At 39.3% G+C, this 13210-nt stretch overlaps 1 protein-coding gene and 1 gene segment (V, D, J or C); both read right to left on the bottom strand.

Moving 5' to 3' along the window:
- LOC308061735 (T cell receptor alpha chain MC.7.G5-like) overlaps positions 1 to 13210 on the bottom strand; it is a 103084-nt gene that overhangs the window by 41120 nt on the left and 48754 nt on the right. The gene's annotated exons all lie outside the window — the stretch shown is intronic.
- Positions 3268 to 10510, bottom strand: LOC308061740 (T cell receptor delta constant-like). The segment is given in 5 exons: positions 8540 to 10510; positions 5707 to 5988; positions 5006 to 5059; positions 4557 to 4673; positions 3268 to 3931 (listed from the first exon to the last, which is right to left on the bottom strand).

Raw genomic sequence — 13210 nt, 5'->3', positions numbered from 1 at the left:
ATAAGACGTTGCTCACCTGACGTTGTCTTCGAGAAATTTCAGATTATGTTCAGGCTCAGTAACCTTAAGTTGCCACATTAGCTGAATTTCTGATGGCTTGTCTGCCATGTCTCCCCTGGGCTTGCTCAGAACAGACTTTATTCATGAGCTGTGGGCCTCAGCTCCCACCAGGCAATATTGAAACAGTGTGAGGCTCAGTTTTCCTCCATCTCTCATTGTGAGACATGGCAAAGAAAAGCATTCAAGCCCTGATGCTAAGTATCACTGCTATCACTGTTTTCTCAAGTCCCATACTGCATTTTTGTCTTTTGTTAAATATCTCATGAGTTACCTTCTTGAGCATTATTTGGCTGTGTTAGTGCTCCTGATCACTCTACAGTATAAAGGAAGATAAGCTGCATTTTTTTTTCTGTAATGAATTGCACTGTAAATGTGCAATTTGTTTTTCCTGTCCAAACAACTATACTCCTAACCTGGGCTTTCTTATTTGAAATTTCTAGGCAAATGTTCTGTGTATGACAAAATTATTACAGAAATCCAGAATGCTTGAGGATGGAAGGGACCTCTGGAGGTCATCTGGTCTTCCCTGCTAAAGTAGGACTGCCTAGAGCTGTTTGCCGAGGACCATGTACAGAAAGCTTTTGAATATCTCCAGGGGTAGTGACTACACCTCTGGAGATATTCAAAGGCTATCTGAACATAATCTAATATGGACACAATTAAATCTGTAGGATAATATGAATAGTACTATTAAAATGTTTTTTACTCAGGAGTTCTTCTTATCATCATCTTAATTTATTCCAATATCATTGGATCTCTTACAGGACAATATGTTTTTTCCTGTTTAGGGATAATTCTAAATTCCAAGGTGCTGATTTTAACAGAGGATATTTTACTGTGGAGCAGAATATCTCTACAAAAACTTTCTCTTAGCTCATATCAGCTGGGAAACCTACAGAGTCTACCGTCTTCTGTGGAATTAGTCACACCAACACAGCCTAGCTATTGGGCTGTACAAAAGCTCCCTGTTATGGATTTTCTTCTGCAAACAAAGATTTTCTCCTGTTTTCTTAAGCTGCATGTTCTGCATTGGCTCAAAATTACAGATTGGCAACTGTAAAGTGAAAAGTCACTGCTAGTGGGAGGCAACCAGGAAGTCATAGTGACAGAAAATAGGAAAGAGGCTCTTTCTTAACTCAAACTGGAATAATTAGATCTAGACAGATCCTTCCTAACAGGGGGAATGGTTCAAATAAAAAATCCAGCAGACTCGGCCTAGAAGTTTAAGAGCTGGAAAGGGATTGTGTGTCTGCACAGGTATCTGCTTCTTTTAGCTGGATCTTGTGGCCTAGTACCACACCGCCTGTCCCATTGACATCCCTTCTCTAGACATGAGCAGCCTAGGGGTGCCAGGATTCCTCACTGGGTACAGATACCTCTCTTCTCCCCAAGGGCGTACTTATGCACTTTGTTCCCTCTTCCTCTCTCATCTCCAGTTAGTCTAAGCTAGCATAGGTTGTTTCTTGCCCTGGGAAACTAATCCTTTCCTTCCAGAATAAGGCCAGACACAGCCAACTAAATAATTTTCTCCAGGTAAAGTGAGAAAAACAGGCTGTGTCAGCTTTGGCTACAGTATGAGGATGCCTGGACTGTCTTCAGTATCCAACCTTGACATCATGTCTCAGAAACATTATTTTGGCCAGCTGTGACACAGCCCTCTTCTTTCATATACTCTGACCTGAAATAAAGTCTTAGGGGAGCCACAGGCCTGGCCATCAGGCTATCCCACTCCAGTGAGGACTAACTTTGATCACTGTTGGTGGGTGATGGACTGTGGTAAGAGACTGATCGATGGGTATTCCCTGCTTCTCATGATCCACAGAGCTGAAGACTTCGAATTATCTTCTCAAAGGCACCAGATTCTCTTTTTTTGACTGAGACCTAGATAACAGACTTGGGTGACTGACATTTTAGGGAGTTAGTGAGGACACAGATGTTGCCACACTGATAGTTTTCCCAGTGACACAGAGAGGTCTGAAAAACCTGACCATGGAGGTATCACTCAGATCATGAATATTTTTGTGATGGAAATGAGGGCTCTGGTGCCCTATGCTTAGGAACAATAGAGACTGAAGTTGTTACCTGGCTAATAAATTTCTATATGAGTCAATGCTACACCTCAGTAGTCACACATTTGCAGATCCCTCTTTTTGCTTGTGCAGTGTTGCAGATTTTAATTCTGTCAAAGCTCTCAGGCATAACGAAGGACTGCTTAGGAAGATGTCACTCCTTGATTGCATAAAGACACAGAAATGGTACTCGAAATCTGCATTTTGTCTGAGAGACTGGGAAAATGTGTGGAGTGCAAGACAAAAGGGTTCAGGGTGTCATCAGAAAACCAGGATAAAAATACTAGTGAACCGCTCCCTCTGATTTAGATTATGGTGGTAGAATGCACTAAATAAGCATTTTACTGTTTTTAGATTTGTCATGCAAATTTCACTTATCTTCTGCATAGGGTGAGGGTCTTCCTCTAGGTGTCTGCAGGGTCTGAGGGACTAACCTGACAAAGCTTAATTAAACAGACCTTACTATGCATTCTGTAGAGGCTGTCTTAAAGCCAGCAGTAACTCAGTCAGCATGTGAAAAACCTTATTTCCCCTTCAGGATGTGGTTAACTTGTTTCTCAAAACAAGGAGTTAATCTTACATGGTGTAACTTAGTCATGAATATTGACCACAGCATCCTGCTTGTTGCTTGTGAGAGAAAGATGAGTTGGGGAATGTGTGTGTTGGGGTCTTTTTAACTAATAACCAAGCTGCTATGGAAACTATCACTCCATCAAACACAATTTCCTGTTGGCCTCTTCCTAGTATCAGTGAGTGGAAAAAAACATGTTTTCTTCTCTTCTGATATGTGTAGTTCCCTTCCTCCTGCTCATATTGAGCTCTTGACTGATTTCTCCTTGGACATGTGTGTCTTTTTGCCATGATGCAAAATATCTTGCTGGGGTCTCTTCAAAGTGATCTGAAGGATCAGACCTCATTCAAATCCCCTAAGTCTAGAATTCATGGCCCTACTGAAGCTTTTTAATGTGCCAAAAAGAATCTCCACTTCCCTGTACAAAGTCTAGAAAAGACAAATTCAGCCAACAGGAAATTTAGGTTATCAAAGCTGCATTTCTAATCCCAGTGGTCATTAGAACAGTTGGATTTCAGCAATGTCCATCTCAAATTCAGAAGTAAAAGCATGGAACAAACCATAGTATTTTGGCTCAAGTAAAACTTTATTTTGCTTATTACTACAGTAACCCAAAATTCATGTGCTGTACGCTTTGCAAAAGAAATACAGGTTTAATAAAGAAATGCTTCTATGGTTGAACGTTGTCTGGTTGAATTGAATCACTTCAGATCCAATACAGGTCTTCTCATCTACACTAGAAACTTATTGTTATTAAAGCTATCTAAAAAACATTAAAGCTATAATTAGCATCTACTGTGCCTTAATTCTCCAATCAGTAATACATCAATTCTACAGATAGCAATGCAACATGCCTTCAAAAGGTGTTTTAAAAGGGTCACATATCTGCAGTGAGGATTGGATTTTTCAAAACTGTTGAAGTAGATTGGATAATTATCTGCAAAGGCTAGAAAAGCAGGGAGATCTATTTCTGTTTAGCAGGGGGATGAGGAAGAATACACTCTCCTCAGTTCACAGAGAAAAAGAAATAGCAAAAGCAGTTAAAACTCTTAAAACTATATAAACTAGCTATGCAGGATTCAGCAGTATAAAATGGCTTAAGAGGAAGGTGCCTTGTTTTCTGGATGGTTATCGTCCGCAGATTTGATGTTAGCTGTTCAACCTGTTGTACTGCTGGTACATGCTCTCTCCTGCTGTTCTTCAGATTGCTGTTGCCTTGCTTCCCCACTGTCTGGAAGAGCAAAGTGTGTTTTAAACTACATGTAATGCAATTTGGCCTATGTGCCACTGTTCAATAGCTGTCAGATCAAGACAGAGGTAGGCTCACAAAACAGGTTGCGCTATCTGTTGTGCCTCTTTGGATACCTTAATTTAAAAATCCTCCCCCCTCCTCTCTTTCCTCCCACTACTTCACGTTTGTGTTTTGGCAGCCTTGCTTTTGAATCCTTATTTGTCTTGATTTTTCTCCAGCCTTTGTGCTCTGCCACTTCAAATAGTCAATGAGATATCTCTTAGGCATTTCTGGTAATACCTGAGTTGCTCTGGCAAAGCAAGTTTGCTGCAAAAGAAATTTGGGAAACAGCCACCAAGCACTGAGGTTTTGATACAGAAAGGGGCTGTTTTCTTTGTGATTTGGGAGAGAGGGTGGGAGGTTTATTAGTTGTTTTTTTGGTGTTTGTTGGGGGTTTTGTGGGTTTTGTTGGTCATCATTGTTTTTTTCCCCAGAAACCTGCAAGAGTTATTTAAAGGAAACAGAGTCAGATGAACAGGTATCACTGCTTGTGGGGTTAGAGAATTATACAAAGACAGGTATGTGCTTCCAGTATTTCTACAGATCAAGCTACGTGCTTCCTTACCTCAGAAAAGAAACAACTTGATACTCATGAGTGTATTGAAGGCAATACTTTTTGCCAACAGGACTCTCAAACCCAACACAGCCACAGACAGCATGTTTGCTTTCTCCACTTTGGTATCTGTGTAGTGATAGAGAAAAGATGGGAGAGATCATGGTCTAGATTTGGATATTGTGATATTGGCAGGAAAAAAACCACAGGTAATAGTTTCAGGAAAAGAAACAGCAGCAAAGGAAAAGATGATAAACATGGCAACAACAGGGGAGATGATGTCTGTCTAGACTGGATTTTGCTTTCTGTTGCTTGCCTGTTGCTAAACTAGCTACCTTGGAAAGGCAGATTGTGTTTGATGATACACTGTATTCTGATTCCTCTACCCCTGAGAAAGTACATTTCCATGAAGATATCCCCAACATAGTGATGTAACTTCACAATCTATTTAGGTAACTAACCTTGAGCAGAGGTGTCGCAAACGTTCCCTGTTACTGGTTCTTCAGCCTCCTTTTCTGTAGCATGATAAAGAAAAGACATTATAAACTATATCCACATTTTAAAAAGGATTAAACAAAATGTGTGTGTATATATATATATATATATGTATCTCCTTTCCATAGGAACATGTGGGCAGTACAGTCTGAGGCTTAGATGACTAGTCACTAATTCTAACATTAATTTGAGGAGAAAATTTCTTCATGCAACTGCAGGAAACAAAAGAATTCCTGAATTGTTTTGGGTTTACTATTTGAATGAGCTTCATGATGACAAAAACATTCCCCCAAAGTATTAAAAGTGGTTTAGGAAAAAAACCCGACACACCACTACTTCAGCATTTTGTTGTTTTTAGAAAGGCTATTTCAGGTTGTGCTCTAGCAGGTTTGCTGATATGTGGTGAAGTATTTAGTCATAAGTAAATGTACATTTTAAAAAAAGATTGTGTCTTTTTTCCCAAAAAAAGAAGTAGCTTCTAGTTGTTACAGTTAAGACCATTTATCTTAGATGCTTTTAAATATCTTTCAGCTCTATCTACTTGAGTACCAGATGTCTTTCCCTTTTCTGCTGGTTACCCAGGGCAATGCTTACTAGCAGGAGAAATAGCAAGTGCTAGAAGACACTGCCTCCAGAAATAAGTTGCAGCTGTACCACAAAATTGTACCTGGCAATGTTGCATTGGCTGTAATAGTGCTGCTGTTGAATTTGGCCATGCAGGTCACCCCTGTGTCTTTTGCCACGTTGACCACCTTAATAGTATCATACAACCCTTCTGATGTCAAAATGGATGTACTCTGTTCATATACAACCTCATTAGAGGTCATCTCCAAGCTGATGTTCTTTGGATAGAAATTCCTTGCCAAACAAGCTGCTTTCCCAATTCTGTCATCTTCTACTTTCTTCGATTTCATCACAATGACTTGTGGGACAGAACTTTTTTCATCATCTGTAAAAACAAGCATTGTATTGTCATGATTTAATCTTATTGCAAGTTTGCTTGAGTGCTGAGTCACTTAAAGCTCATATATACTCCAGCCATGACTGATTTCTAACATTATCAATGACTAACTTCCTTTTTTTGTCATTATTTCTTGCTGCTGCTTCCAAAGATCACACCAAAGACAGAAAGTGTGTGTGAAAGTAGTTTTTTTATATCAGCTTTAATTCCACAGGATTCTAAACTTCCTGTTGCCAAAGATTGTGCCTATATGTGAATTCTTTATAAGGGACCTGCAAATGAGGAGAGAACTTTTATGCATGCCACTCCAAGAGTCAAATTATTCTGCTTTCTCAACAATTTAATTCCTAAAAATAACACTTCTATCAAGGACTGTCTTGTATATTGATGAGACATGAAGGAATAACCTTTTTCTTTGCTCTCCCTTCCCTCCCTCAAATCTTCTTCTGATGTGGTTAAAAGGTCTAACCATAGCAAGAGCAGTAGGGCAAAGAGAAGTCAGTTTGTTGCTTCACTGTGGTGCAAGGTTACTCCATTGAATGGCATTACTTGCAGAAATGAAGTACTGCTGCTGGAGTGGGGTACGAGGTTGATCTTTTCAATAACATGCTCAAATGAAAGAAGGATTTTTGTCTTGAAGATGGGAAAGTAGGAGAGAAGCAACCAGAAGTTTGTGAATTCCATCTCTCCACTCCTCCAGGAGTTTCTGATGAGGTCAAGAACTTTCAATTGTGGGAGAGGTTTTCCCCACTAGACATTGCACAAGATGTAAGAGATTCCAATGCAGTCTGGAGACAATGAAAAGAGAATAGGATTGGTACTTGGTTCAACAAAAGGTCTTGTGCCTGTTCCAAAAACTATGACCTTTCTCATTCATATGCTGTGCCATATTGTTAGTCCCACAGCACCAGGGGCAGTTAGAATTTGCAGAATTTGTATAATAAACTGATTTGAAGGGAAGGACACCTTGAGGCCTATGAACTCGATGTCCATGGACAAATCTTACAATCTGCCTTAGTTTAGTGTAATAACCTTCAGTAACAGTCCTTTAGCATTAAGATACCCATAAACATCAAGGGATGAAAAACGTGCCCTATAACTGGAGTTCTGAAAGAATCTAAAAGATGCTGACAAATTTTTGTGGGATCTGGGATCTCTGCTCTCTCACGCATCTTTTAGGAGAGTTACTATGAAACCTGCAGATGTATTTTTTTCATTTTGGAAAGAATTCTAGAGTTGAATTCCCAATTCCAAGCAATATAAATGAATGAAAAAGGCTTGACAACTGCAAAAGCCTGAATTGAAACTATATAGCAGTAGTCTTCTCCGGGAATTTCTTATAAGACATACAAGTAATGAAAAAAGATTGCAGAGGATGTCTTTTAAGGAAAGAGTTGGTCTCAAAATAGTTTACTAGCCAGAAAATCATTACGATATCATGATTTTTTTTAAAAAAAATATAATATCTTTGCCCTCAGGTCATAGGTGGAGAAACTAGGGTGATTCCACATACAATGCCAGGACAATATTAGCAATATGAATTATAATAAAAACATGAAACTGAAAGGAATCATCTAGCATGCTTCCTTGTCAAAAAGGGCTTATCTTATAAAAGGCTATCAGGCATATCAAAAAAGATTTACATGTCCAATTTGACAGCAGCATCCTGATGGATCTCTGCTAGAGAGGTGCATTAGGCTTTGAATTTTGCATGGCATCTGCCTTGCAGTCTGGTCAAGAGATCCCTCAGGTCTAAAATTTTGTTCATCACAGGATGTTTTTTCAAGGTTTGATCAAAGGGCTCTGATTTTACTCTCTTTCCCCACCACCCATACCCTAGTACTGAGGAACTGAGTTGAAAGTCAAATGGTACTCTGCCATAACTTCATGGGTTGGCTCTACTAATAAACCAGGCACAACTCCATGCTTGTCAACACCTACAGCAAACAGATGCCAAACAGGAATTAAGCATTCCTTGACTTCATTTGACCTATTCAATTTAACCCAAACTCTGAACAATTTAGTAAGATTAAACCAGTACAGAGATCTTGGATAAGATTCCATTTAATGCTTTTGTACATTATTCTTCCCTTTTCTCAGTGCTGTCCTTCAAACTCTGACAGAATAGAGTCTTAGGAACTCAAATGTCAACCTCCACAGAAACTTTATATCTCTTTAGACTGTCCAAGTGTGATTTTAAAACCTAACAATTACTACAAAAAGCTTATTAAGATGCCTGAGTAAGTTGACAGACATTAGGTACCAAAGAAATTCAGCACGACAGCAGACAGGACTTGCTCTTGTGGAGCCCAGATTCTTTGGTGAGTCCTCAGAAGTGGGTTCAGCATGTTTTTTATACTTAAATTGTCTAATTATATATAAAAATGCTACACATAGAAAACGTAAAGTCTAACCAGTAACTTCAAGGCATGGGGGACTGCCTTACTATAAAGCCTGAATTTTAGGAGGAAGAAAAGGAAAAAAGTGAAAATCCAAATAACAACAACTCAGAAAAGATTAATGTATAAATAATACCTACTTGGCTCCACACTCAGTTGAGTCCCATTCCCAAAAACAAGAGCAGCATTTACACACAGTTGAAAAGCGTAAATCAAAAAAGGCTTATTTCGCTGTTCCCCCTACATACATTTCCTTTCCCGGTACTGTTGCATGGTTTTGTCAGAACCTGTTAGTCCTGTGCATTCTTTGTTACCTGAGATATTTAAAGGCTTTTCTAGTTTTCTGATCTCCAGTATTTCCAAATAACCAGTATACCAGCAAGCTGCTTCTCTGGCATAACTCACTCAGTGCAATGTAGTTAATAAAACAGAATTACTTCTTTATCAGACCCCTGAAGCCTCAACTGAGTCCTGTTGTTTTGCATTACCTGAAAAGAGAGCCATGAATTCCTACCACTGCTTATTTTTGGCAGGGATTAGGGATTTGTGTTTTACATTCTGTCAGTGGCATTTCATTAGTACAAAAAGTTGTACTTCTTTTTCCCTTCAGTCGTACAAGGTCATGGAAGAACTATATATTCCAAATGTTGTAGGCCTTAGTATTCTTAATGAAAGTTTTATCTAGAATAAACAACTGAGTCCTCAAGAGAATATGTCTTGAATATCTTATAGTGACTGCTAATGCACATTTTCCTATGTCATTTTGGTTTTGGGGATTCTCAGAAGATTTGGGTAATAAAGTATGTCTGTTCTTAGCATCTTAAAATGCATATTAGTATCTCCCAAAGAAATCCAGACTTAACAACAAAAGGGTCAGGTTGCTCAAATTCTGAAAATTTTGTTTTCAACTTGTTAATTATTTCAACAGAGACTGAGTGACTTAGATGCTTAAGGCCTTTTATCTCTTAATGTCAGATATAATCATAAATTCTTTGTGCAGATTTGAAAATGTCATCCTATCCTTAGCTAGAAAAGAGAAATCATTTAACAGCATGGAAACTTCACTCAACTGAAGTGTCATTAATTTTGCATTAGGATGTCAGAGAGGATAGATAAGCAGGAAAAGCAGAGAAAGAATAATTTAAAACATTCAGGCACAGGAGGAGACAAGGCTAATACCTTTCTTTTGTGAAATGAATTGTTCTCTAACCCAAGTTTTGGGAAACTTAATGAAGATGTTTTAGAATTTTGAGTAATGTACTGAAAATTTTTCCTTACACCAAGAATACCTGTTGCACTCACAACATGTGTGAGCCACATGCTACCTTCAGCTGATAAGGAACAAATATTTTCTTGTCAGCAGAACCAACACACTAAACTTTTTTTAAAAAGACGTATAAGACCCTTAATGTGAGAAAGGAGTATCATGTCAGCATTTCTGTAGATGTCTAACATGGCAATACCATTCCTCAATCTTGTTGGTTGTTTTTTTCTTGCCAAATTCTACTATTCTCTATGTCATATTCAAACCAACGTAGACCGATGTTAAAATAATTGCATCTGGCAGTTTCTTATGGTCCTACATTTACAACAGGACCTGCTGGTTGGAAAGAACAGACCTTTCTTCAGAATTATAACTTTGTATTCCTTTGTCCCTTTGGAATTGGAAGTGGACTTAAATTGTTCCAAAATAGACATTTATTCCCACACAAAATAATCTACAGACCTGGACAGATATTAGGCATTACCTAAGGGAGCCACTTGCCCTTCTGGAATGAGAGCAGGATGTTTTAGCTATGTAAAATTACATGGGACATTTTTGCAGTACTGTAAAGACATGCAGACCTCTGAAAACACTGCAACAAGTCTTAAGGTATGCACCTGGATGCTTAATATAATACAAATCAACCTAACAAACTCCCCTGCTGCCCCAACATTCACACTCCCACAGAAAACCTTGGGGTCATGTCCACCCTTTTTGTACATTGTGAAATTCCAAATAAAGACAGAAATAACTAAGGCTTTTCATAATCCCTGCTAACCACATCTGCATTTTCAAAATCTAGGCAACTTGGTAGCCAACTTTCATTAATTCTAAGTGGTCTTGGATATGAGGCAGTTGTGAAAATTCAAGCCTAAGGATAGTTAACCTCCTTCTTCCTCTGTCTCCATGACAGTGGAATTACTTACCTGGTGATACTATGAGTGTACTGGCAGTGTCAAAACCTAACTTCTCACACCAAGAGCCAAAGATCTGTCTCAAAACTTCTCTCCACTGTCAGCTCTTCACTGAACCATGCATTCCTGCTCAAAATAAGGCAGTGAACACTGGAGGATAGGGCACTTCACAGTAAATTTGTGCCACAGTCCTATCCAGACTGGAAATAATTATGACATGTTAAACTTAAGCAGTACACACCAGGTTGGGGGTCATGGAGTAACGGTGATATATAGAGTTAGCTCAGTTGTTCCTGTTAAGCTTTCTTAAGCAGATACAAGCTGAGGATTCAGCTTGAAACCCTAGCCAAAGAGAATACATTCTAGGGATTACTGCAGCAGAAAATTCTTACAGTGAACTCAAACCATTAGATTCCTTTGTCATCCCCCTCCTTAATTTTAACAACATTTCAAAAAATAAAGTAATGGTACTTACTTGGTTCAACTGTGAGAGTGGTCCCACTTCCAAATAAAAGCTTTTCTGCACTCACACTGCTAATACTTACTCCAATAAACAGCTCTTTCTTCATGGTTTTCAAAAGTGTTGTAAAAACAGGAGATGAAAAGCCAGATATTTGTCCTAACTATCAACATATGCAACTCCATGAGGGTACCCAGAGCCACACTTTCTTCCAAAACCAGAAAGGGAAAAACAGTACTTGAATAGTTCAATAATTGCAAATAACTTGATTGAGTACAGAATTTCCAAGTTCTCCCTTTCCTCCAGCTTTTAGAAACCCTGTGAGGTCTGTATTTCCAGGACAAATAGAAACATGAAAAGAATGCTGTATTTATCTCCTTAATCATTTCAGTCACCCATCCTCTTTCTTCCCAAAAATATATTGCCTTTTTCCTTCTTTAGGTTTTTGTACAGGGCCCTATGTTGTTTATATCATTGTGGAACTCCAGCCCCTAGACACAGTGATACATTTCATTACAAAAACTCTCTCTTCCTTCTTTTTCACTATACAGACTTTTGGATTACACAGGCAGTCACATGACTTCTCGAGTGGTTTTTAACACAAAATACCACATGAAGAAACTTTCAAAGAAGTTTTCAAAGAAGGGTCTAAAATAATACCGGAAAAGTAGAATTATAAGTGGAAACTTGGGGATTACATGACACCTCTGAAAAGTCTCATGGAGTTAAGCTGGATAGAAAGCAGGAAAAAAAAATCAGTAATTTTAGTGCTATCTCAGAGCATTTTTCAGAGCATTTTATGAAAATTCTTCTGGGCTGCCAGAAGCGGCTTTTTTACCTTGAATTTTGTTTCAGTGCTCAGGAGTATGAGGAATATGCCTCATCTGGGCTTTTAGAATTGGTGTTTGGGGGTTATTTGGTGCCTTAGAAAGTCTTCATGCCTTTTTAAGATGAGAAAGTAGGCAAAATGATTGTACTTTGTTAGGTAGGGGCACTGTACTCATGGAAGTATCTATTAAAGAGCAAAGGAGTTCTTGCATATTTATCAAATCCTTCCTGAATATCAGTTTCTGCATTGTTAGCACTGTCTAGGCCTTGATAGCAAGAAATGGACTCAATCTCAGAGACACTGTGGCTTCAAGAGTCCACTCCTTCCTCTTCTAGCAAAGGAGAGGCATATTGAGTCTGTGCCCACCAGGATGGGGAATGGAGATTCCCATTATGATAAAGGCTGCTGATATGACTTCTGACACCAAGAGGAATGGTCTTGCTTCACCTTAAGTTTTGCAGCAACAGATCATAGCAAATGAGGAGCTGGGAGCTCTGTCAAATGAGGAGTCTGAGCCCATGAGCCACACAGGAGCACCAAAAAAAGTGGTGAGTGTTAGCAACAGAAGGCTCCCTGCTGCACGGAACAGAACCCCCCTCTGACAACTGGGCCTGTCATCTAGGGAGGTTTACTCCTTGCCATGGACTTGGATTCGGGACATTGTTAAAAGTCTTGCAAAACTTACCACACCTACCTGCTATTACCTCCTGCTGCTCTTCCATGTGGGTATGATACTGCTAGGGGAGTCCTGGAAAGCAGCAAGCAGGCTCTGGGGGTGATGGTCAAGGACATGTGGACCCAGGTGGGTTTTCTCTTTGATCCTACTGGTGAGGTGGAGGGTAGTGAGAAGGAGAGGATGGATCCTGCTGGATCCTGACTAAATGAGACAAATTCATCTTTGCCAACCTGGTAAGAAGGGTAACTAGGAACAACAGGGGAGGAAAAGAATGATCAATAATCAAATGAGGAAGTGGTGGGAAGGATTGGTACAAAACATATGAGGAGTGATATGAACAGGACAGACTTCATAATAATACAAATTTTTAACAAAAGAGCTGAAAGGGATGGACTTCAAGTGTGTGTACATAAATAAGTATATATGGGGAAAAAAGGCCTCATACTGTTTCTGGGAAATCAGCATGGCTGGGTGCCTCTTTAAAGAGCCTGTGTAGAAACACATGCAGTATGGGGAGCAAACAAGAGAAATTAGAGCTCTGCTAGTAGTTGCAGGGCTATGATCTCATTGATAACATAGAGATGTGGTGGGAGAGCTCACACGACCCAAGAACTGAAATGCATGGCGAAGTGCAGGTTAGCGTACATTGCCTGGGTTCCTCTCCAGCA

This window comes from Falco punctatus, assembly GCF_963210335.1.
Source record: "Falco punctatus genome assembly, chromosome: 4".
Taxonomy (NCBI): Eukaryota; Metazoa; Chordata; class Aves; order Falconiformes; family Falconidae; genus Falco; species Falco punctatus.
This window is presented reverse-complemented; position numbering and strand designations above follow the sequence as displayed.